This window comes from Fundulus heteroclitus, chromosome 17 (genome assembly GCF_011125445.2).
Source record: "Fundulus heteroclitus isolate FHET01 chromosome 17, MU-UCD_Fhet_4.1, whole genome shotgun sequence".
Taxonomy (NCBI): Eukaryota; Metazoa; Chordata; class Actinopteri; order Cyprinodontiformes; family Fundulidae; genus Fundulus; species Fundulus heteroclitus.
In genome coordinates this window covers 15,563,055-15,589,555 of record NC_046377.1, presented here as the reverse complement: position 1 = coordinate 15,589,555, position 26,501 = coordinate 15,563,055, and the positions used below count along the sequence as shown (strand labels likewise).

General features: G+C 38.2%; 1 long non-coding RNA gene across 1 annotated transcript in view; it reads left to right on the top strand.

Moving 5' to 3' along the window:
* The first annotated feature begins 801 nt into the window (after nt 1-801).
* LOC110368960 overlaps nt 802-26,501 on the top strand; it is a 64,598-nt gene continuing 38,898 nt past the window's right edge. The window contains exons 1-2 of the long non-coding RNA XR_002428574.2: nt 802-921; nt 1,169-1,247. This is a non-coding gene — a long non-coding RNA (uncharacterized LOC110368960). The remainder of the gene's footprint in view (nt 922-1,168; nt 1,248-26,501) is intronic.

Genomic DNA, 26,501 nt, shown 5'->3' with positions numbered 1-26,501 from the left:
AAGTTTTAGATGCAGCTCACTGGTGGATTGTGTGTGTTTTTTTTTTTTTTTTTTTAGAACAGGCTCGTCCTCTGGAACTACTTGGTGCCCACAGGCACCATGTTGGTGACCCCTGCCATAGACTTCTTGGTGATTTCTTTCTTCTTTCCCACAGACCACCACTCTGGGTCCCTGAGCAAGACCTTTAGCCCCAGAATGCTCCCCAGGCACTGCACAGTGGCAGCCCACTGCTACCTAAGGGATAAAGATAATGATTATTATAATTATAATGCCTTGCTGTTTTATCCGCAGTTGTATTTAATTTAGGAACATTTAAACTTATCCCCTATATGAGTCCAAATGTTTCTAAAACCAACTTTTTGCTATCAAAAGTAACTACAGTAAACACTTCCAGGTTATTTAACTGTGCCCTGCGGAGGAGGGTGAAGGGAGCTGAAAAGGCCATTGCAGTATCCCTTTCCTTCTGTGCAGGAACAGAGAGGCTGCAGTAACATGGTATCAAACATTGTCAGAGACTCCTCACATCTTTACAATACAGTTTTTGAATTGTTTCAATCAGGCAAATGGCAACATCTAAAGTAGCACCACAAGACAAGGCTACACAGCTTTCTGCCTCAAGCTGCTGAAACTATTAAGATGAGTTCTTAAGTTTATTGTACTTATCATAATCTTTTTTTGTGTGTTGTCTCTTTTATTTATCTCTTTGTTTTAGAACTATTAGTCCTGCATTTCCCTTTCTGTCGAGCCTTACGTAACGTCGTTACGTCACTTGATACGTACAGGTGGGGAGCCTGATTGAGCAATTTGCCTAATGAGGTACTGCAGCCCACCTGTGTGAAAGGAGACCAGAGTCGGGACGCAGCTGGAGTTCTCGCTCGTTTCTAACGTTATAAAAAGGACAATTTCCCTCCCAAGTTGGCTGTAAGTTCATATAGAGCTTCGCAATGCTAGCTAGCAACATTAACACGTATCAACAGCTGTCTGTGTAAAACGCCGTTTGAGCCTGCTCGAAACAAACGCTCCAAATTCTGAAATGATCCCTTTTTTTCTTCTTCTTCTTGCCGTTTTAGGCAATAATATTGAGATACAAATTGTAAGCAACATATAGCTTCAAAGTGTAACGCACGGTGTGTTTTATTTGTCTATATGTGATATGTGTCAACCTTAGGACAAATTGGTGGAAATGCTGGACACCAGCTGGACTCCAGGGTAGTGTTTGTCGGCGACTCGACACGCAGAGGGTTCAGGTATGAAGGAAAATCCTTCTGTTTAGTCATTTTGCTCTAACGTTCAGTGTATTTCTTTTTGGGAAGGTTTGTCTTTCTTTTTCTACCCATGTGCTCGATTTTGTAAGTTGTCTTGTCTATCCGGGGAAAAAAACAAATATCCGTATTGGGCTGGTACCGTTTTAAATTTTTTTTTTTTTTTTTTTTGAGTAAATGGCGTCAATAACACTATTTCTCAAAGCTGGAATGAGACATCAACACACTTCCAGAACGTGTGGACATGTACCTGCAGATTGGACCTCCTTCTAGTAGTTCGGTTGCCACATTGTAAATACTTCAAGCTGTTCTCCAAGCTTTTTTTGAAAGCGTTTTCCCATACTTTTAATGTAAGAGCTTCAGTGGGGAACATTTTTTTTTTAAAAAAGATTACCTGGTTATTTTGACCATTGTTTCAACCATGAAATACTTGTCCAATGTGATCAGTGATTGATACTTTGAGAGGATCTGTTTACTCCCAGTTTACCACCTGATGGAACAATTGTCATAATTTGAGAGATTAATTCACTTTGTGGCTAACATAAACTAGGAAGCTATTTTTTTTGTTGTTGGAAAGTTAGAAACTTTGACAAACTAATTTAGAAGTGCAGTTTAGCTGTTTTTACAGCATAGTTTCTTTAGCTATCGATGGCATAATTTTTCTACATTTTAGTCATATTGTGCATTAATACTCTTTTAATACGCCTTTTAATTTGGATCTCTGTAACACTATACGTTTTCAAAACTATTTAATTTACAAAATCCTTATTTTTTTTTTTAAAAAAGTGATAAGTTTCTGTCTCTCATATAAACCACCCTTTAGGATAGTGGTCTCAAACTCAAATCCTCGGGAGGGCTAGTGTCCTGCAACTTTTCGATGTGTCCCTTGGCCTACACACCATGTTGAATGACTGCATACCGGTGCAGTTGTTTAAAGGCAAGGGCTGCATCTGAAAACATATTTTTGGCTAAGGACTCTTTAGCCAAAGTGGAAGTGTGTCAGCAGTCACCATAAGTGCTAGAAGGAGCCTGTATGCTTCCTCTCACAGCCCCTTGCATCGGAACCTTCCAATGTCCCTTCCCAACACTATGGAGCTATAAGGAATCCCACAATCCTTTGCATGACATGACATGTAAGCACACGTTTGAGTAACACTGTTTACCCTTTCGCATATTACGTGACTTGTTGGTCATCCACATGGAGGGCGGAGGCCTCTGGCCATGTCTGTGTTGTCTGCAGCAAATAAGATCTGATTGTGTAACAGTTTAACAGCAAAGTGTTTAAATCAAAGGAAGCAATAAAATTGCTAGCTCTGATGTGATGAAATGCGGTGTGCAAATGTTAACCTTGAAAATTAAGCCGTTTGTTGTACATATTTATTTTGGATATGTGTATACACCCCTTTCAATTAAAAACAAAACCTTTTCATAAATTAAAACATGAAAAAATCACCAGTATGTAAACTCTGTTTGAAAAGCAATTGAACCAGTTACTGTTAGAACTAGAAAGTCTGTACAAGTTTATGCCCCTTCATATGTTTTGTGTAATGGAGAGCTTCAGCCGTTCGCTACATTTGTTTAACTTGCGTACTTCGTAGTTCTTTTTCGGGAGGCTGTGGGCCTGGATTTGACTCCCTCCTCTCCTCCCCACGATAGTTCTTACTGTTGGCCTCATGAAAGTGCAAGGAATAGGAACTATAATTAGAACATTTTGGATGCAGCCTAGCTCTGCTAATGAGTTCATCTTGGAGTTAGGTGTGTTTACACACTGTGGCCAACTCCTCATCAAGGAAAGTCGCTAGATGTCGTCATGACCCAATTGGCATATTTGGTCATGTAGTTGGGATCCAGGCTGTGGGAAAGAGAAGCAATGCCTTGCAAATAAAAGGGTTGGCAGGAGGAAATTGATTAAAAATGTTTGGAATAAAACAATGTGTTTTATTAAATCTATTTTACTACTTTACCTGAATCCACACTACATCAAAAAAAATAAATAAATAAATCAAATATACAAAAAAGAGAGTTGTCAGAGGGACACACAGTGAACAAGTGGTTCAAGCTGTGTGTAAACCATATTTAGGGAATTATTTTAGTGTTCAGAGGGAAAAGCCCTGCAACATTTAATAACTATTTCTTTTGTATTTATATCCTGCTATATATTTGTATTTAATTCAGGACAAGACCACTTGCACCTTTGCACATGCGTGATTCATTTGCCATATGGAGACAGTGGAGTGGATCTCCCCTTTACCTTTCCCATCTTCGCTCTAACTGTATGGGCGGGCTTCGCAAAATGATCTGGCTGTGTTTGTGAGACTGACTACAGTACTTGGGGATGTGGGAAGGGGTTTATGGCAGCACTCGTTGACAGAACGATTGGTGCTTTGATATGAAGTCCCCAATAACAGAAAAAAGTTGCTAGATTTGATACTAGTAGCTTAAACAAAGCTGCTGATCTGGGGGGGGGGAAGAGTCAGAAAATTTGCGAAGTTGGCCATGACGTGTTAGAGGAGAGACTCTTTTGAGAGTTGCAGGAGGGCAATGGCCCTTGAACTTGAGTGTAGACCAAAGCTTTAGGATAAGGATATTTGTGTTGCAAATGTAGTCATACTCCCTTTTAAAAGTTCTACATTAGAGAATTTTAAATCATATATTTAAACATTTGAAATCTGTGTAAATATACCAATTAAACGTAGTATGTAATTGAAGTTAAAGGAAGACTGAAGCTTTTTTTTAAACAAGTCAAAAACATGATGCTCTGGAATTAAACGTGGCTTTTCAATGCTAAAGTGACATTTGCTGCAGTTAGAAACATTCCTGTAAAGCCTTGCAGCTGTAACAGCTTTGAGACATTTTTGCTCCTTTTTAAAAATGGCAAGTTGGGTCAGATTGAAGTGTCTGTGAACACTAATGCTGAGGTCTTGACACAGATTTTTAAATGGATTTAGGACTGGCCTTTGGCTGGGCTATTCTAACACAATTTAACTTTACTATAGACCATTCTATTTCAGCCCTAGTTATGTTTATGGTTATCTGAATGAGCCTCCTAAATGTTTTCTTGTAGGATTGCCCTCCATTTAGCTCCATCTGTTTATCAACCAATTATGACTAGCGTTCCAGTCTTTGCTGAAGGCAAGCCTCCCCACAGCATGATGCTGCCGCTGCCATGTTTCATGGTGGGGAGGGAGTGTTGAGGATTAGTTGACATGTGGCATTAAAAGTATATGACTGGTGTTTCAAGACACTGTGGCTTCAAATTAATTTTTGACTGCATGCTGCCTCTCTAGCATGCTTGACTGCATGTAGAGAGGCAGTTTAGCCATTTGATTCAGGTTGGGTCAGGGACACGGCTTAAAGTTACTGGATAACCTCAAGGATTTGAGTTTTAGATCACTGCATTAGAGGTTAAAAATGTACAAGAAACATAAGTCCAGTTGCCTTTTACTTGGTTGGTAAATATTGAAGCTTACTACTCCTCTTCTGACATCCTTTGGCTCCCAGCACAATTTATGCCTTTTTTTCTGCTTTGCCTTCCTTTTACATGAGTGGGCCACAGTTCTGATTTGTCAAAGATACTGGCAGCAAAATGTTTATGTGCAGGTTTGCCAGAGTTGCAAGTTTGAGGGGCTTAAATATTATAAAAAACTTATACATACTGAAATAATCAAATATGTGAAAGTGCCTGGAACAGAAACCTGATGTTTCTGAATAGACTTGGATGGGTTTTCCTTAAAGTTGCCTTACCACAACCAGTGACCCACAGGGCAACCAACAGCAGATGCTTTTGCTTCACTATAATGTACTGCACTAACAGCTGATGCCATCTGCTGGCTAAAATGACCAACTACAGACATGATCAGTCTTATCTATTGAGTAAATTATTTTCCAGTATTTTTATTTGTATAATAACTGCTTCTTATTTCCAGTTTGGAATCAGCAGTCTTGAAACCATTTTTTTTCTTTTAAGTTTAAGGATTTTAACAAAATTAGCCAAGCAGATGTGCTTCATAACCTGCTATTTACAGGACATATGTATCTTCAATTCACATCTGAACTGCATTTTAACTGCTAGTGGCAAGTAAACCCTTGCTGTGGAGTCATTTTCTAACATCTGACTTCAAATGTTTGAAAATGCAGCACAATTTGCTGAAACGTATTACGAAATGATGTCTAGTCCCTCTGTAATTCAAACTCAAATCCCAGTTATTGCACTTATGAATGAATGAGTGTTCAGCCTTTGGTATTATTGCCTCTTTGGAATTTAAATGTATGCAAAGATCAAAGCGACCCTTCAGGAGACTGAGGTGGTGCAATAAGCAGAAACCCCCTGACTGTTTCTCATCGCAGCCCCTCTTCTACTGTACCTCTGCTGATTTTCTTCTTTGCATAGTACAGCAGGACGCTTTCATGAACATCCACCAGGGGGCAGAAGTGCTCAGGAATGTAATTTATATACATTTTTAATCCCACCCTAGTTTCCGAATCGCTTTTCCTCAGCAGTTTGTCAAAGATACTGTGCAGCCTGACATGCATACATTTATATATAAAAAAAATAGCTGACAAGTGATTCTAAAAGATGGGTGAACATTAATATCTTTGGAAGAATTTAAGTCTTTATATGCAATGTCTATACAAGGTTTCATTTGCCATCCTTGACCGTGAATGAGGTTGCGTTTTCTCTTGAGCCTGAGTTTAAATCCTCATTATGCTTGCACGTAGCCACAAACTTTCTTCTCAAGGTCATAACCTCTGTTCCTCCTCTACATTGTAAACATTCAGCTGCTTCACAAGCGCACATTTACCAACTTCATATTTATACCAGATTGTTAATGACTATTATAAATTTCAGAGGCAAGCAATCAAAGTCTTATCTGGTGGGTGCAGTAGACATGTTTCATAACACTTGAGCTACTTCAGGAGTCTTTTCCACTGGTGGCACTCGCATTCCTTCATCTGTGCATGATTTAGCTGCAGCCTTTTTTATTTCATTTAGTACAGCCTGTGCTCATTTTGCAATTTTTTTTTTGTATTTTTAATCTTTGATAGGCTGTGAATTTTTGTAACCTAGCTAAATGGATTGGTGCCAGATTGAAATAATTTAGCAGTTTAGATGTGTACTTCTTACACAAATGTGATGGGGCAAATTTTCTGTGCACATTTTCATAATATGGGGCAGTGTGCAAACCTTTGGATTACAGTGCTTTGGATTGCATTGGTAAGAGTTAGAATATAGTATGCATCTTATTTGGGTAAACAAGAAATAAAAAAATAAAATGCTATACAAGTTGCATGAAGAATATAAAATAGAGTGAAGAAAGGTAGACTCGGCAGCTTTTTGCTCAAGTCCATCCTAGTTTGTGTGTGCTGATCAGAGTCAGAGAGCAATGGACCTTAAAGACCTTGAGAGAGGGGGATTGGATGCTTACGGTGCAAAACCCTATCTTCAAGGCTTTTTGCCCTAAACTTTTTTATTTTATCATTAATTATTTCTCGCTAATTGCTGGGATTAGAAAAAGATGGAGAGAAAGGGCACTCTGTCTCTGGAGTATTAGACAAGTCTTTGTGTGTACCTTTTCATACCCACATATCAAATCCTTGAGAGTACTGTAAGGAAGAGGAGGAAGAAGGCGAAATTGGACGTTCTCAGTCTGCAATGTTAACACTTTTTAGTCAATCTTTGCTTGTTCAAACCTCAAACTCTTAGTATTAAATTTAAGGACCAGCCATAGCTGAGTAATATCCTTGAGCAATGCTAAATGCTGAAGGCCTGGTTCTGTTCCTTGTTGTTACCACAGTTCTTATAGAGTCTGACCATTTAACTCAGAGTTGAAAATGACTTCTGTGTTTTTGATTCCATGCTCAAATACTCAAACTACCATTTTCCTGGCAATGTTTAGATATAAATGCAAACTGATATTATCTAAGTTTTTAACATCCTTATCCTTAAGGGCATATAAACTTGAAATCAACATTATAGCATTAAACCTGATCCATTTGAGTAGAAACATTAAATGTGAGGTTATTTCATAAGAATGTGTCTGTCTTCACAAAATTTTAAAATTTACACTTTTTAGGTTTGCAAATATTATGTTACAATTCTACAGTCTACTGTTCAGAATTATTTTTGTTTTTTGGTTAGATAATTGTTTTGCATTGATGACTTTGAGATATTGTATCGGTGGTGAATTTAAAAGCAGTTAAAAATGCTGCATGACATTTTATCATTTCTTATTGCTAATCCAAGCTTGGTCAAGAACAACTTTCATTTGACTGATTTCAACGTTAGTTTGACAAGTCCTTTTTAAAGTTTGATACTTTAATCTGGCACCCACGGGAGGTTATTTGTATCCATTTTAACAAAGTACCTGTCTATAAAACACATGGTACACTGTAAGCAAATGTAGTTTTCATAATAATTGCATCATTGCATGCCTACAGGAAGTTACTGAGGATCATTTTATTTATGTGTGCTTCTTTGTCTCTCTTGTTGTCTCTGCTCTGTCTTCTGTAACCCCCAGTCGGTCGAGTCAGATGACCGTTCATACTGAGCCCGGTTCTGCTGGAGGTTTTTCCTTCCAGTTAATGGGGAGTTTTTCTTTCCACTGTCGCTTCATGCTTGCTCAGTATGAGGGATTGCTGCAAAGCCATGGACAATGCAGACGACTCTCCCTGTGGCTCTACGTTTCTCCAGGAGTGAATGCTGCTTGTCAAGACTTTGCAATCAACTGGGTCCCCTTATATAGCAAATGTTTTGACCAATCTGTATAATCTGATTGAATTTGATTTTGGAAAGTGCCTTGACATGACATGTTTCATGAATTGGCGCTATATAAATAAAATTTAATTGAATTTTTTTAAATCAGGGGTCATAATCTGCCACATAAATCAGTTGGCCCAGTTGGAGATCACATCCAAAAGAATTGGAAAAGGGATGAGAATAAAAAGTTTTTATTTTCACAATTATATATAAGATGTGGACATTTTCATACTTTGCAGCTTAATATTTCTAGAATAAACAAAATGTAAAAAAGTGGTTTTAAATTGTTGATAAAATTTAAGAAGGGATTACATGATGATATGAAAGTATATTTTTACAAAGTGCAAATTGACCCAGAGTCTAAAGACTGACATTAACATTTTTAAGACTTTGTCAATAAAGTAAACATTTAGGATTTAAATCTTGAAAACCCACAATATGGCAGTAAAATGACAGTGGTGCTGTTCCTGCTGGTGTTATACACAAGGATTTAAGGATTGGAGTGTCATTTCCATTGTGTTTTTAGACAGAAGGTGACAGTGTATTTAACATTATCTTTAAGTTAATGAGTTTTTAATATTTTGGTTCCGTAGGGCATTTTGTTCAAAGTAATAGGCTTATAGTGAGAAAGCTGATGCTAGGAATGGATCCCATAATCACTGCTTGGATCAAAGCAAGTAACAGGGCTTTTCTTGACTCTGCTGTTCCTCTATGTAATAACATGCCAGAGCAGATTTTCTTTGTCCACCATGTGAACAGAGGGGATTGGTAACAGACATAAGTCAGAAGTCTAAGGAAGAATGTTAAATGTTACTGCATTAGGAGGTTTTAAAGTGGTGAAATGTTGCAACAGCCTTTTCCAGAGTCGGCTTTTAAAAACTGTGCAACTCAGGTTGTCACTGCAGTGTTATTGCAAGTTCACTCTAAACAACTACTCTGCTCAAAAAGATTAAAGAAATGCTTTGGTGTGTCCTCCAACATCCTGACAATTGCATCACCAAGCTTATCGACAGTCTGAGGTGCAACCTGGTGGTGTCAGATGGACCCAAACATGATGTTTGTTTTGGACTTGGGTCAGAGTAGTATGGAAGCCAGTCAAATCCTTTACCCTCCAGGAACTGCATGCTTACTCTTACCACAAGATGGTCATTATCATTCAGTTTAAATAAAGACTAAAAACTCACCTATAATAATAATAATACCAGGACCATTGTACTGTGCACTTTTACAATAATTAACAACCCCCTTTAATACGAAACTGACCAGGAGTCTCATTTATAAAGCTTGCGTACACACAAAACTGGGCCAGAAACTTGTGTACATCACTTGACACGAAACAGCTGGGTGAAACATGAGGGTGGAACATGGTATGCAAAAATTCAGATACAACTGTGATATATAAACGGAAGTTGTGTGCTGGTGTGTGTGCTCATTGATTTATAAATCTTTTTAAAAATCTTTTTAAATTTAATTTATTCATTTTCTGCCATACGCCCTGGATCAATATTCCAGCCTTTTAGCTGACTTGATATTATACTCTAATTAAAGTGTTTTTTGAGCAGTATAGTTGTAAGTTCAGTTACCAGTAGTTTCAACTAAATTAAATTATGTTCATAGTTCACCTAAACAAGCTGAACTAATGTAGACTCCGTCCCAAAAACAAACTAAACCTTTTTGTTTTACTTTTCTCAAGAATTGGGTCTCTGACAAAGACCCTTTAAAACTTGACACTGCCCTCCAAGGGCTGGTTATTTACATGTCTGAACTTAAAAAACTCACCCAAGTTTAGTTCTTCTTTTTTGGAGGACATTACTTGACAGTTTTTAGAAAATTATCTTTGTCAAGAATCATTGAGCTGCAGAAATAAATCATTCTAATGATTCACATTTGCATTTCACATTCTGTTGCTTCGGATTCCTAATGATGTTTTGAGAATAATGTGATTTCTCTATTAAAGACTTGCATTGTCCCCAGGTTGTTCTTTTTAGCGTTTAAGCATGGAGATTCTCAGATTTACAAAGAAAGTGAATGTGTGATTGGACACTTTCGCAGTATATCCTGGACTAGATATACACTACAGAGATCAAATCACCCTGCACATTATCTGTCTTCCAGTGAGCTAAGCTGTATTTCTCATCAGCTGCTAATAAAAGCTGTTGTTGACAGCATAGACCAGCTCATCCATCTGGCTCCAGAGCAGGTCCCATGGCTTCTGTTATTTTAGTTGTGATGGATGAACATGCCGTGCTCCTTCACGTCACGATGGACATGTCACCCGATGCATTCATTGTACGTTCCAGTTCAGTGCTTCAAACATACTGTAAGTGAAGCACAAGCCGCAGAAATGCAAATGTACTTCTAACTTCTGCTGACTGACATTAATGGTACACTTTCAAGCATTATCACAGCTAATTTGTTAGATAAGTATTACTAACACAAAATATGTAATAAAGCTTCATACACTATATACTACAGTCTAAAACAGGTTTTTCTGTCTGTTATTGAAAACGACTCTTATTGGTCACAATGATCATAGGAAAGTCTTCTCTTCCAGTATTAATTTCTGCTAGATTAAGATAAGTTTTTGGGTTTTGAAGTACAAATGTTGCCAGCGCACTAAAGAAGAGTAATATCATGCTTGCCACCTTTCGGATTGCAGATTGATGGAAATCCAGATAAATCTGCAATGGTAGGTGGAAAGATTATTTGTTTTGGGGCAGTTAGTAAAACCTCGTGGACATTTTAGCTTTTTAAATCAAATGGTTTAGCTTGATCAGTCATTTTAGAAAGGAAACCCCCAATAAGGCCTACTAGTATAAGTATTTTCTGTCAGGGTTGCTAGTTTTAAAGAAATCAAAAACAATGTTCATGTACAGATTACTTGCCTTCTGTTGAATTACAAGACAAAGTTGTGAAATGTTTCCTTCCATGTGTAATGAATCTATAATATTTTGAGTCACTCGTTCCAGAAAGGGTAATTCATATATTACTTTTTCGCAATGTTTTAATTAAATAGACATATCGGGACAATGCCCCATATTATGTTGCATCTTTCATTACGCTGGTTGTATCGGTTCCATCAGAGCATGCACATCAGATTGTGTACAAAATTCATATATGTATTTATTTATGTCTTGACTTTTTTCCCCAGCTGATTACTGGAACAATATCCTCAAATTAAAGACTTCTCTCCAAGCAGGTATAAACATGTCAGACAATATTCTGCATGGCCAATTATGAGGAACATTAGACACATTAATTTGTCATTAGATGTTTCATATAGATCTTGCCCTGTCAACACAGGAAACATGTTAATTATATAACATTTAGGGCTTTGTTGCTTCTGTAAATCAGTGAAGGACTTTATTGTTTAGTGTTGATTTGGGTTGAGATTGCCCACCAAAATATTCACCTTGGAAATGTTAACCTTTTCTTATTAATATTGGAATTTCTAGTTCACATGCTACCTTTTTTATTTTTTTATTTGTTTCCTATTTTTTGTTCACCTGCTCTCCCAGTTGTGCTAACATTTTAGTGTTACTGGTGTTGTCTGATTGTGGGGGGGGGAAAAATCAGCCCACATCAATTTTTCCCCTTTGGCTCCCCAGGATGGCCAACTGATTTTGTGTGTGCTGTCAATTTTCTGATTCAAGCAATATTATTTTTCAGTCAGCTCTGAAGCCTGCTGTGTATTATTGAAAGTGAAAACACCTTTTAGCCTTCTAGCCTCTGTAAATCCAACAAGGATGGTTCTATAAACAGGGTGTCAGAGTTCAAAACATACAATAGTCTCACTCAATCACTTTGGTGAGCCTGCTGTTTTGTCCAATTGTTTTCACTTTGGACATGGTCATACCCAGTGCAAGTCCAAAGCTCCCTAGTTTGTGGTGCATTTCCTAAATGCAGAGTTGGCGGTGTTTGGATGCCACAGCTTGGTGCCTTTATGGAGGCAATTAGGCTCAAATTTCTAAGCAGTCTTCCAGAGGGCATTAGAGCCCACATTATTGCATACCATCTTAGCTGCAGATGAACGTGTGCACATGTAAATATTTCATCTCAGATGATCTGCAAGCATTCTATGTGTGTCAGGTGTGATTAAAAAGAATAGTTTATTGGTTGAGATGTGGATGGGAAGGAGTATAATGTGCTTAGGCGCATGGCCTGGTCTGTCTGTTGCACTTAGTGTCAGGATAGAGTGTGATGGCACAGAGAAGGTTGCCATGGCTGGGCATGCCCCTTGTACCCCCATGGGGCTTTTGGAAAGTGCACATCTCAACAAAATGTCACTTGTACTACAATGAGACCCCATAAACAGAAACAGTGCCCTGTTTGTGTTCCTCTTTGACTCATGTTTCTCCATCCTGCATTAAACACACCTAATTCTCTCTGCTGAGGATTCGAGGTAACTGTTTAAATACCAAACATCTCATCCTAGCATTTACAGTCTCTCTACACTTGGTGCAGAACGTTGTGTGCTAAGGCCGCGCTGCAACATGTGCATGCAGATGTATTATTCACAGCTGTTAGAGAAAGTGGGTTCTCTTGAAAGGATGATTTTGGACACAAGTGGAGCTCATCTTCCTCTCTGTTGATGAGACAAGGCATACATTGCCTCAGCTCAACATATCAAATGCTGTATGCATAGTTTGTAGTTATGATAATGACCATTTTACAAGCTGCAAAATAGGCCTAGGAGGCAAATGGGGAGATGAGGGAAAAGTTACTTAGTCCTTGAAAATAATTCAACAATGATTATTACAGGCTTATTGCTTCAAATGACATCTTTTTCACTTTCTGACAGCACATCATCCTGCCTTTCCTGTAATAGCTTTGGTTGGCAGATCAGGACTCGTGAGAATAAATTAGAAACGATTCTTTGAGCGCAGTATTAGATTTCCTTTTCTTAAACCGTGGATCTTTCATGGAAAAAGGGCCATGTAGAGTAGAGTTTGATTAAGCTGTAAAATAAGCTGCTGACTGTTCAGATGTCATGGTGACAGAGCTTTGAGGTTTTGATGTTTCATCCCTGCTTTCCCTAATTGCAGCCTCTGTTTCTTTTTATTTATTTTACCTGTTAACATGTCATTTTTGAGTGTATTATTTCTGTTATTCTGTCAAGTGTTTTTAGTTTTCTGCTACTTTGTTGCTTATCTTGGATGGCAGCTTGTTTCTTTGAAACGCTTCATGATTGCCATTTATGTAGGGAGAAATATTAAAGATCACTTTGTAGAACAGCTGCCATGGTTCTTGTCAAAAATTATTCTACAAAGGTTAATTCCCAAAGATTATCTTATTGTTTGTTGAACAGGTTATTGATCCTTCTTGGCGATGGAAATTTAAACAGTTTTTACATTATTATTATTATTATTATTATTATTATTAATTATCTGTATAAAATTCCAAATGTCCTGTGCAGAAGCATTCCCACAAACTATTATAGGTAGTTGTCAGGAAACTGATTTGTGGAACCCGAATTCAGCCACACACAGAGCTTCAACTTCAGCAGTTTATTGAAGGAGATGAATAGTGGAGGAGGAGACCGGTGAATAGTTAGACTGGAGCGGTGGAGATGATGGCAGGAGCTGGCAGACTTGGCGGAACTGGAGCTGGCGGACAAAAGGAGCTAAGGCAGGCACGAGTAAGGCGATGAAGGACGTGAGGCGAAGGCTGGAGCATCAGGTGAGTGGAGGCTTGGCATGAGAGGCTTGTCAGACAGCATTCAGGGGAGGAATGAAGACGTTCCAGCAATGAAGGGCTGGCAGAGGAGTCCTTATGTAGGCACAGAGGCAGGTGGAATCAGTTCCCTTTGATTAGTGATGGCAGGTGCAGTGATCAGGTGTGGAGTGGAAACTGGGGTGTATGGAAGGAGGGAGGTGCCTTAAACTGTCCAGGATGAGGCAGGCAAAACTGAACCCTGACAGTAGTAAATTGGAATATCATTGACAGGTGAATTTATTTCAGGGATTTGATTCAGAAATGATGTCGATTTGTTTCACATATTGATATATTTCAAGTGTTTTATTTCTGTTTCTTTAATGTTCGTATAGCAGCCATGTTGTGTTATGGTTGTGAATTATAGCCTAGACAATCAAAGAGAAGACTGAACTGTGATTTAGCAGTCATTGACACCTGGCAGGGTAAATCATAAAAGGTTATCGCTGAAGAAATTGGATGCATCAAGCATATTAATGGAAAGTTGAGTGGAAGGAATTTTTTTTTAGAACAGTATGTCCAAGTGAAAGTGATAACTTGGGGTTGGGAAACATTGTCCATTAAATATTTTTTGGGAGAGTCAAAAGGTGTGGAGTGTCATCTACTTGTGTTGGTCCACTGTGTTTTTCTAGTCAAAAGGGAGTGCAGGCTTCTACTAGGGAATTTGAGAACACTTCAAATTTTTCCCTTTTATGCTGCTACCACCTTTTTCATTGGTCTGGTGTAGTTTGATTATTATAGCTCGCATCATATTGTACTATATATTCAGTTATTTTTTAATGTATATTTTGCCTTAGATTTTCTGAGAAATGGTTCAAGTTTTCCTTTTTGACGTGAAATACTGAAATAAACATTTTAATACTTTAAGTTATTGAGAGGAACTTGCACACATGGACAGAACTCGTATGGACAGGAAATGGGCAGATACATTGGTCTCTTAAGTGACTCTCCACCTCTGGCATAATTTTATATTGTCTTTATAGATTTGGTGCAATACAAAAAAGTGGCAAATATGGGTCTTAAATTTGTTGCTAAAATTTAAATGATTTACTTTATTCCAGTTTGAGACCAAGGTAAGACCCATTTTGTACTTGGGCCAGACGATAATTCAATAACAATATATATCAATCGATAGAAGCGTGGTGCGATAGGAAAAAAAAAGGGTAAAAGAAAGTTAAATAGAACAGTTTCCCTTACTAATGCATTCTAGCCTATCATGTAGGTTAATGCCACAGTCATTACATCCTCCCAAACAATCACAAACACAGACCCAGGAACGCTCCATCACCAAGCCTCGCCACCTTTAGAGTTCAGAGAGCACGTGTTCTTTTTATTTTAAAAACTTGCAGTTTTGGTAAAATGTTAGTTGAATAAGGGGTTGAGTTTGAATATAGTGTTTTTGTTTTTTATCTAACACTAAGTTATTAAGCAACAGCATAAAACGGTCAGTGCGGCACTTAAAATATGTTTTGAGTTATTTGATAATTGTCAGTAATAGTCAATATGATTTGTAGTTTATCATTATAATTTTTGTCTATGTAGTCCAGCCCTACTTTGTACCCATCCTGGCTGATTAAAAATCCTCATGGGACCTACATTCGCATGTTGAAGGGTATCTCTGGATTGAGAAAACCAGAGTTCGAAATGCCTCTTACAGAAAAGGCAGTATCTAATCTATTGCTGGCCTGCTACTACTCTTTACTCTGTTCATATTTTTTCTGTATCAGATGTGAGAACGTCTTCACCTTAGACACTTTAGGGCAATGTGTTGATGTAAAATTTGAATAGTTTCCTTTTTCCTGTATAATTGAGGGTAAATATTAGTTGTTTTTTGACTATTTTGCAACCCTTCATTAGTTTGATATTACTCATGATAAAATTTCAATATTGTTGAAATAATGAGTTATAACATATGGGATTGATGAGTCAAAGTGAGATTATTGCTGCTCTTGGATCCTTTTGTTCACTTTTTGTTTTGAGGACAGACTGTCAATGATTATGGACTGGGATTAGCAGAATCAATTGATTTTGTGTAAGCTTGATTCAGCTTGTATTCAGCTTGATTTAAGTTGGTGCGTTGCTGTCTTGTCCTTAGTTGTTGGTCTATGTCAAGCAGACAACTCAGAGGAAGGTTTGTACCAACCTTTGTGAGGTGGAAAGTGAAAGAAGTTTGCTTTTGATGTTTTAGTCTTGTAAAAACTTTTAGTTATTTTAGCTTTGAAGTGGAACAAAAGTTCAGAATTTTTGATGTTACAGATCTTAAGGGTCCTTAGAGCTGCAGAATAAATTGTACAGACCATCTCACGTCAGTGTAAAAGCTTAGGATTTGTTCAGACTTGTGCTCACTGTTTGATCTTATGGTGACGTTATGTTTTTCTTACTATGAGATAACATGCTAGGTGTTAGGTCAGTTAATGCTCATGGGCATTTGTTCTTCTCTGCATGTCAGTAAAAGTCAAAAAATGCATATCTTTTATCTTTCTGTTAACCCCTGTGCCTACTAGCCTTACTGGGACACAGGCAGTCACCACCTTTACTAAAGAGGAAAGTGTTTTCTATAATGGCTGCTAACACTCATTTTTTTCCTCTTATTTCAAGTAAGTCAGACAAGTATGGTTCCTCTTTTGTCTGGGAAACTTTAAAGACCTTATGCTTCGGGTTGAAATGGTGACTGTAAAATGCATGCAAAGAATCTTTCTTGCTTTACTTATACTTTTTCACAACTGATGTAGCCACCTTATTCCAAGTCTAGTTTTGCAAACAAACTGGCTTAAAGCTCAATTTGTTGTTTTTTCATTCGGAAGGAATCAGTGGGAAATTTACTGCCAGACCAGAAACAAGGAATGCTAAATCATGCTTAAAATAAAACTGTATTCAGAAAGCAATTAACTGTAAATACAAGTTGTATAATAACCCATACAGCTGTAAAAAAGTAAACAATCTGAGGTGTTACACATTTAAATATCATGTTTGATCAAGAGTTGGCTTCTAGCAAGATAAAAACTAAATAATGCATGAACGTAAAACCCTTGCTAGCTCAGCTGAAAGTTTGAGTAAAAATTCCAAGTCTGATGAGAAGATATCTATTCAGAGAGAAGAACTGAGGCATGTGATGGCATGGTGGTGCTGCTGTTGCGTGCCGTTGGTGTTCCCAGAAGATTTACTGAACTGTGGCACAGTGTGAATTGTGTTCAAGGGCATATTGGCTGCTGTCAGGGTGTTTAACATTTTCTACCCGCCTCAGCTTAGAGCATGTGAGTGAAATGATAATTTTTGCTTGACGTGAGTGATTGCTTATTTTTAAATTCAAATTACCCCCCAGATGCCTTTAAGTGTTGCCATCTCCTATTTGCATATGTGTACACTTCAAAAGGATCACGAGTTACCTGTGTTAATAAAACTATGGTTTGTGATTATGTATAGTTTTCAGTCAGAAATGTGCATACATTCATAAGATTCATGAATGTCATGTAAATATTGAGGTTTTTAGGATTTTATTTGAACTCTGCTTTTTCCAAGAATGAAGCATTTATATAATATATATATATTTTTTTTAATCAGTAACTGGGTTTGCAACTTTAAGTTTACTCAAAAATGTCTGTATAAAGGACCAAAATTATATGTAGATATACGTATTTTTCCTAATGGTTTACTATATTGCAAACATTATTGGCTCTTCTGCTTAGCCTCCCATCGAAACTTAAGTGACATCACATTCTTATTCCACCTTTTGCAACTATACCAGCTTAAACTCTTCTGGGAAGTCTGTCCACAAGGTTCTGCAGTAACTTATGTTTTTGGGAATTTTTGACCATTGTTCCAGAAGCTCATCTGTGAGGTCACGCACCGATGTTGAATAGGAAAACTGGCTCCCAATCGCAGCTCAAATTCACCCCAAAGGTGTTCTATCAGGTTGAGTTCAGGACTCTGTGCAGGCTTTCAAGGTCATCCACACCAAACTCTCTCATCCATGTCTTTAAGGGTCCTTACTTTGTGATCTAGTCCACAGTCATGTTGGAAGAAGAAGAGGCCATCTCCAAACTGGTCCTACAAAGTTGGGAGCATGGGATTGTCAAAAACCTCTTGGTATGCTGAATAATTCAGAGTTCCTTTCACTGGAGCTAAGGGGCCAAGCCCAGATTCTGGAAAATCAGCCCCACAGCAGAATCTCCCCTCCACCAAACTTTACAATTGGCACAATACAGTCAGATAAGTACCATTGTCTGACCCAGATTGCCAGATGGAGAGGCATGATTTGTCACTTTAGGGAACATGCGTCCACTGCTCTAGATTCTAGTGACAGTGTGCTTTAGATCACTGCAACCGATGCTTTGCATTGCACTTGGTGATGTATGTCTGGGATGCAGCTGCTTGGTCATGGAAACCCATCCCATGAACCTTTCTACATGCTGGTCTTGAGCTACTCTGAAAGCCACATGAATTTTGGAGGTCTCTAACAATTGACTCTACAGAACATTGGCAACCTCTGCTCACAATACGCCTCAGCATTTGCTGTGCTGGTCCATCAGTTTTTGTTGTCTACCACTTCGTGGCTGAGTTGCTGACATTCCCAATCGCTTTACTATACCACTGACAGGTGACTGTGGAAAATTTAAGGGCGAGGAAATTTCACAACTGGACTTGTTGCACAGGTGGCATACTATCACAGAACCACGCTGGATTTCTTTAAAAACTTTTGTAGAGACTGTTTGCATGTCTTTGTTGATGATTTTATATACATATAGGCATGGAAGTAATTGAAATCTGATTTTGATTATTTGGATAATTGAGCAAATATTTTTGACAACAAAGAGTATGTGGATACTTATCCCATTAAGATAAATCACAGTTTTTGTAGCCATTAATAAGTACTAACTTGGCTGGAAATCTAATTGTGATTATCAGTTGATTTAAATTGGCCAGTTTTCTGATACTCCATACATTTTTAATAACCTTAAGGTCAGGGAATTCCTGGAGTCCTCGCATTATCCCAGGGTTCCACTGAATATGGAAGTTGTGCGGTTGCGCCATGCTTTCTGCCAGGCAACCTATTCCACCAGGTATTGGAGCGGAGACCTTCTGCGTGGTTGGACTCTGATCATGTGAGGATTGAGTCATTGGACAACGGTAGTGAACTTGAAGGCTTTAGACAAAATTTAAATCGTCATCCATGGTGTTAAGTATCAAGTGAGATCCTCTGGAGACTTGGTGCTGGAGCCGCAGCTAATAATGTATTGATGTTTCAGAGTAAAACGCGATCATAAGTCTGCACATGTAGTTTACTTGTAAACATGCAGGTTTGTGAACTGTATCTGCTGTACTTTGTAATAACCATGATCATTACAAACTTTCACCCAAAGATGAGAAAAGTAGAAGCATGTAAGATTAGCTCTCATGTATAAGGGGCGCTCAGACTGCCATAACGGCGCTCTAGGTTACATGGCCCATTCAGAGCCGGATCCTTACCTCTCAAGTTACATAGTTGAGGTTTTGAGAGGGGGGGCAGCCTGCACTGAGCATCCATACGAACAAACATTCACTCCAAATTTCTTGCCATTGGGGCACAATAGTATAATCTGTTTCATTTGACCATGACACTTTTCCAAATCAGATTTGGCCTGTCCATGTGAACACCTGCATGTTAAATCTTTTATTGAGAAGGTGTTGACCAGGAAAGAAGACCTTGCTCATAAATCAAAATCTTCATGTTTGACTTTAAGACTGGCTTCACTGTGTGGAGAATAGACCTCAAGCTTTAGTTGTTGAGACTGCTTCAATACACATTAGTCAGATATTTGGATAATTTGCTTAACTCTGAATTTATTTGCGTGCTGAAAGGTATTTCAGCCATTTTATTCAGGTCTGTTGGATTAGAGCGGACTCTAAAAGTTAGATTGGACCAGAACCCAGCGTTGTTGGTTTATGAATTGTTTTTGAATACACCTAAATTTTGGTTTGCTTGAGTGTGACAGTTTGGTTCAAATAGTTGCAATGTGGACAAAAAAAGGCTTCCAGTGGGAACATGATTGTAAACGGACATCAAAGTTTTATTTTAGCTAACATTGATCTTCCCTATTAAAGATTTTTTAATTACTACCACACGTGGGTCTGTGCCAGGAAATCACTGATTCAAGTTAATGCTACCAATTAAACGAAGAAGAATATATTCAGCTCAAGTTATAGCCAGAAGCTTCTAGACAATTACAAAAAGTGTGTGGTGCAGCTTCCTAAGGACTTGCTAAGGAAAATATGGGGCAAAATATTAGTGGGGATTTATGCATACAATGTGTGCACAATTATTGGGCAATTGAGCATTCTGACCATCTTATAATTGTTATATTATATTTCTAAACTCTAAACTGTTGAAAGTAGGTGACGTTACCTTTTGTAATGAGGGATGTTTGACTTGAGGAGATCGACACTTTATTGAAGATGTGCATAATTTTTAGGCACCTTCTGTTCCTGAGGCAGAATTGATCTCGGAAATAGAAGATTCTAGCTGTTTCTGAATAGTCAAAAATCACAAAGTATTTAAGAGGCAAGGCAAGGCAAATTTATTTATATAGCACAATTCAGTACAGAGACAATGCAAAGTGCTTTACATGATTAAAATATAGGAATAAAAGCAAGTAGGGATAGAATGTAGAAACAAAAAAGAACATTTAAAAACAGTAAAACAGTTTAACTTGAGCATTCAAAGGCAATTTTAAACAAATGTGTTTTTAATCTCGATTTAAAGGAACTCAGGCTTTCCGCACTTTTACAGTTTTCTGGAAGTTTGTTCCAGATAAGTGGAGCATAGGAACTAAATGCTGCTTCTCCGTGTTTGGTTCATGTTCTAGGTATGCAGAGAAGGCTGGAGCCAGAGGACCTGAGTGGTCTGGAGGGTTTATACGCTGATAACAAGTCTGTGATGTATTTAGGTGCTAAGCCATTTAGGGATTTAAAGACTAACAGAAGTATTTTAAAGTCTATTCTCTGAGATACAGGGAGCCAGTGTAATGATTTTAGAACTGGGGTTATGTGCTCTACTTTCTTAGTCTTAGTGAGGACGCTGGCAGCAGCGTTCTGGATCAGCTGCAGCTGTCTGATCCACTCTTTAGGCAGACCTGTGAAAACACAGTTGCAGTAATCAATTCTACTAAAAATAAAAGCATGGATTAGTTTTTCCAGATCCTGCTGAGACATTAGTCCTTTAATCCTGGAAATGTTCCTCAGGTTATAGAAAGCCGACCTTGTAATTGTCTTTAGATGCTTTTGAAGGTTCAGGTCTGAGTCCATCACTACACCCAGGTTTCGGGCCTGATCAGTGGTTCCCAGCTGAAGCGACTGAAGCTGTGTGCTAACTTTTGATCTCTCCTCTATTGGTCCAAAGATTATTACTTCAGTTTTATTTTTATTCAATTGAAGAAAGTTTTGACACATCCAGGCATTGATTTCTTCTAGGCATTTACTCAGTGCCTGAACTGGTTTATAGTCACCTGGTGACATGGTGATGTAAAGCTGTGTTTCGTCTGCATAGTTATGGTAGCTGATGTTGTTTTTTATTATCTGCGCTAGAGGGAGCATATAGATATTGAATAGGAGGGGACCCAGGATGGACCCTTGGGGAACCCCACATGTAATTTTTGTCGTCTGGGATGTAAAGTTACCTACTGACACAAAAAAGTCCCTGTCCTTTAAGTAGGATTAAAACCAATGGAGAGCTGTACCAGAGAGGCCGACCCAGTTTTCCAGGCGTTCTAACAGGATGGTGTGGTCGACAGTATCAAATGCTGCACTGAGGTCCAATAGTACCAGCACGGTGGTTCTACCACAATCTGTATTTATAGTGATGTATCACTCTTAAGGTTTACAGGCTTTTGGGGTATGATCTCAGAATCTCTGCTTATAAATTTGAATTGCTTATGTATTATTTTCACAAGCCAACTAAAATAAACAAGCAAGATAGGAAAATTCTTTTATTTTCATTTTTGTTTGTTTTTATTTTAGTAATTGTTTACTCTGATTTCATCTTGTGCAATTATACACTGTTTAATGTTATTTAATGTTTATTAAATAACTCTCTCTGTTAAGTATTGTCTGGTGATAATCAGCTCTTAAGCTGATATCAAGACAATGGTTGAAAGGGATGAATTTAGGAAAACATTTGGCATGTGTTTAATCCACACAATGCAAATCCTGAGTTACACAAAACATTATTTGAGGAAATAACATTTTGAGGAATGGTTTGCTCAGTAAAATGATTACCTTAGGAGCGCTTGAATTTATTAATGCAATGATACCTCTGGAAGCTAGGGGGCGGTGTGGCGATCGGTTGCTAAAATCGGTTACTTTAAAGTTACCAAAACTGCCTTTAAACCTACATTAATATTCAATATTAATGCGGGAATAAGGCTCATAGCTCTATCGACCGACGGCGGAGCAGAACGATCAACCTTTATTCTTGAGACAGGCTTTTTTAGAAAAATCGGAACCAGAAATTACCAAAAGCTAATAGCATTTTGGCTAGCGGACCTTCGGCGCTAACAAATAAAGCATTGGTTTTATTTTAGTCCTAATGAGTGGGCTGGATAACGTAAACATTAATGTCCCATCAATGTATGAAACCCTTGTGGAGATAACCTTTGTTATAACCATAAAACCCACTCGAATGATATTAGCAGTACCATGAAACGGAAGGCTAGCGTGAGCTACCTCCGTTAGCCCTTTGTTCAAAGACCATTGTGCAAAAAATTTCCAAATGAACCATTTAACTTCTCCCTCTGGTTTCTCTGTCCAAACCTGTCGGCGCCTCATGTGAGTTCTGTCCACTTTGGCCATCAAAGGAAGGAGCACTGAAAAGTAGTGAAAGGGGAACTGCTGCTCCTTCAGCAGTGGGCTAGTGACTTAGCTCTGCAGCTATGAGCTAACCGACAGCATGGTCGGGCAGCTTGGCAAAGCGTGGTCGGGATCGGAGGCTCATAGGTCCTCCAGACAGCCTCTGACCCAGTTGCAGTCACGATTAGAACAGGTTTTCCTCAGCATACAAAGTGGGTCTTTCTGCTGGCTTTTCAGCTCCGTCTGGGGCTTGCTTCCCTGTAAAGGCTGACAAAAAGCTGTTTTTGGCATGGCAGGATTTCTTCCTCCTGCTCCTGACGCTGATGTTAAGACAGCAGACTTAACTCTTATTTGCCCTGACATGTCCCCCGGGCGAAGAGAGATTTCTCCCAGGTGCTGTACGGTGCGTCCTTCAGGCCTGGCCAGGGCCCATGGTTGTTCAGGCCTGTGTTTAATCCACCTTTGTGATCAGGAAGAAGGTCTGCTCCAGGCCGAGGTGGTCTGGGCAGCTTGGAGTCTGAAGAAGTAGAAGACTGGGCTTCTTTAAGCCTTTGTCTTATTTTGACCAAGTGTGAATTAGAAAGTTTACAATGAATTCAAACTTATGCACCCAATTTATTTTATTTTTTTTCTTTGTATATTCATTCCACCCTGAAAAAAGTAAGCTTAAAAATGTATTAAAAGCTTTATAGTCCCAAACTAATACAACATTCGTGCCTATGATGAGGAAGTTGATTTACATGTTCTTAGTCATTTTAGAGTCTACTACATATTGATCAATGTTACCATTGAAGCAAAGACTTGGAGTATTGTAAAATCAGCCAAAGCATTTTTTTACAATACTCCATGTATGATTGAGGATTTAAAGTGTACTTATTTAATAATATCAAGGCATGTCTCATTCATTCTCGGTTCTTTCCTCAGTTTACAGTTAAAATATTTTAAAATTAAAAAAAAACAAACTGATTGCTTGTTTCCTTTTTGTTAAAGGGAACATTTAACAAAATGTATAATACTGGATGAAATAACCCACTTCGAAATAGATGAGGTCATTAAAATAAACTGTGTAATACAATTTCAAACTCCAGCATGCAATGTAAATGGCTCAGCGATAATATGGGACATGCATTAAAACACTTGGCTATTACCACAGAAGACCCATACATTTGCTGCCTTGTGGATTAAATCCCATTTATGCATAGTCAAGTAGTGTAGGATTAAAATGATCACACTTCTCCAATTATTCTTTTCCCAGTTTGATTAGTATTCTTGCTCTTCTCTTCACTCTGGCCTCTTTTTTGTGTGGTTTTGGCATTGGTAATTTTCTGTCTCTGTATTGACATTTAGAAATCATTTGGTGGGTTATAGTGGTAATTAAATCAATTGGAGGACAGAAGGTGATTTATTTCTTCATAAGAAAATATCTAATGTGCCCAAAGTCAAATCAAAGGAAACATTTGTTAAATTTTTGACCCCTGACAATCTTCTCTGACATGTTATGCTTGCTTAACTCTGTTGGATATGTCTTTTTATTAATATGCAAACCAAATCAAACGCGGCAGTACCGTAGTGAGAGAGGGGACAGTTAATTCTCCTTTAGCTGCAGGCTATCATTTGTTAATGGCATGAGAAAAAAATATAGAAAAAAGAAAAACACACAAGGAAAAAGGAAGTTTGACAGGGTGGAGATGGTGGGAGAAAACAGCTGGTGAGGTCTTGCAGTGCTGTGTTTGCAAAAAGTGGAGGCAGCTGGTGACCCAGAAACATCCTTTCCTCTTCACAGCAGCCAAGCAATGCTAGAATCACTGCAGCAAGAAGGGAGAAAGTCACTGCACACTCAGCCTCATAAGATGGTGGTTAATTATCATAATGAGCAGATCCCAAACAAAAACGGTAAAGTTTAAATTTAAACCTTGCATATGCAATCCATTGCATCCGTTCCAGTGTGCAATAAACTTTGAAGCTAAGAGGCACTCGAAAAACAGTCTGCTCCTATGTGAAACTAATCCCCTTTAGTTGTTTATCTATTGTAATTTATTTATTCATGCATTTTTCATTTAGAAATGGTGAAAGATGTTTTTTTTGCCTTTTTTAATATGCATCTTAATTGCAAAATTAGTCGTAAACGAAGAGATAAATAGCACCTCTTAGCCCGTGAGGGATTTGTTTTTATCATCTTGGCATCAGATTACATACCACGATTGTTTATTTTTCTGCGTCACCTTATCTCATTTAAACACAACCTAAGGTAGTCGTTACTGATTTGATCTACATAAGTTATACTTAATATTGTATTGTGTGGGTATTTGCTGCCTTTTTACCATTTTTTTTTTTGTTTGGAGTAAACCTGCATTACCAGTGGGAGTGATTATTATCAGCGCAAATAGGGATTGTGATACTGGTCAGTTTAGCCAACAATTACTTGAATGATTGCCTTTCCCAAAACAGCTTTTGATCTGTTTAATAATAAACACAAACAAAGAGGCTAAGTGGTTGATTTGAAGCTTTAGTACATGATTTAATATGGAGCCCATGGATCCCCTATGGATTTGCATAGCGTCAGGCTCTGTAACGAATAGTGTTTTGTAATCTTTGCTTATTTGAACACAGTCGGATATGGCAATTCAGTTCATTGAAAGCAGTATCTTCAGAGTGGCTCTCCATCTCTTTTAATAAGTCCTACCCAAATATTTCGTTAAGCTTTATGAATCTTCACACACATCTTCAGTAGATTCATTTTCAGTGAAAGCCTATTTTCCATTTAGCACACAGATTGCCTTGATGCTAACTGAGAGACCTGCAAACATGATAAAGCTTCATAAATGTGGTTGATAGGTGGATTATGTTGGCAGAGCCTGACATTAAAAGCTTGGGTGCAATAAATAACAAAATTCTATTGAAGTGTTTGTTTATAATACACTGAAAATTGCAAAATTTCCCTTAAAAGGATTTCTATGCGCACATGTATAATTGTCTATCCATTACCATGGCAACGCGGTGTTTCTCAGTTCACTCTGCAGAAGCAATTTGTAAATGCTGGCTCCCCCCCAATTCGTCTTTTGAACCACTTCTTTGTCATACAATATTATTTCTTTGCATATTTCTCTATTAGTTTCTGTGGAACTGGTGGTGCAGCAGCTCAGGAGGCAAAAATACTGTTCAAATGTATAGCACTTTTCAACTCATTATCTAAAAAAAAAAAAAAAAAAGGGGCAAAGCTACCAAGACATGGGCAGCCAGCTGAAGAAAGAGGCTTTGCAAGGAGAGCATTATTCAGAGAAAAAGCCAAAAGTCCCACACTACATCTTGATTAGCTACAGGGATTTGGAGCTCAGGTAGTACAATGTGGTGAATGGACATCTGTTGGTCATGCATTTTCTAAATCTGGTAGGTATGGAAGAGTGGCAAACAGAACGTCATTGCTGTGAGAAGTTTTTCTTCAGATGCAGGGAAGCTGGTCAGAGTTAATGGGAACATAGTTGGAGCTTAAAGGGTAACTAACTCCCACATAAACTCTTTTTTTTTGCTAATAAACTGTTAACATTGTTGTTTTAGTGTGATCTACATATCCTGGTTATTATTTTAACAATTTACTGTATTTGTTTTAATCCTGCTTTTGTGTCTAAATTCGTCAGTGTGGCACCCTCCTTGGGTTAAACGGTGGTCGTGCATTGAATTTCGAATCAATATTGCTGAAAGTCATTTGGAGAAACTGACTTGTCAGAAGCTCTGCTGCTGTGGAGTATAAAAGCAGCTCTGTCTTCTCTCCGTAGCAGGTTGGAGCTTGAATGGTGAGTTTTGCGGCCTTTCTGCCGATTTTTCAGGTTACTGATTTATTAGCTTAGCGTTCAGTTAGTTTATTTAGCATTTATTTAGCTTCAAATAGTAGCTCAGACCACCCTCACCCCTCACCCTTCGCACGTTTACCTGGTTCACCAAGCGCCACCTCC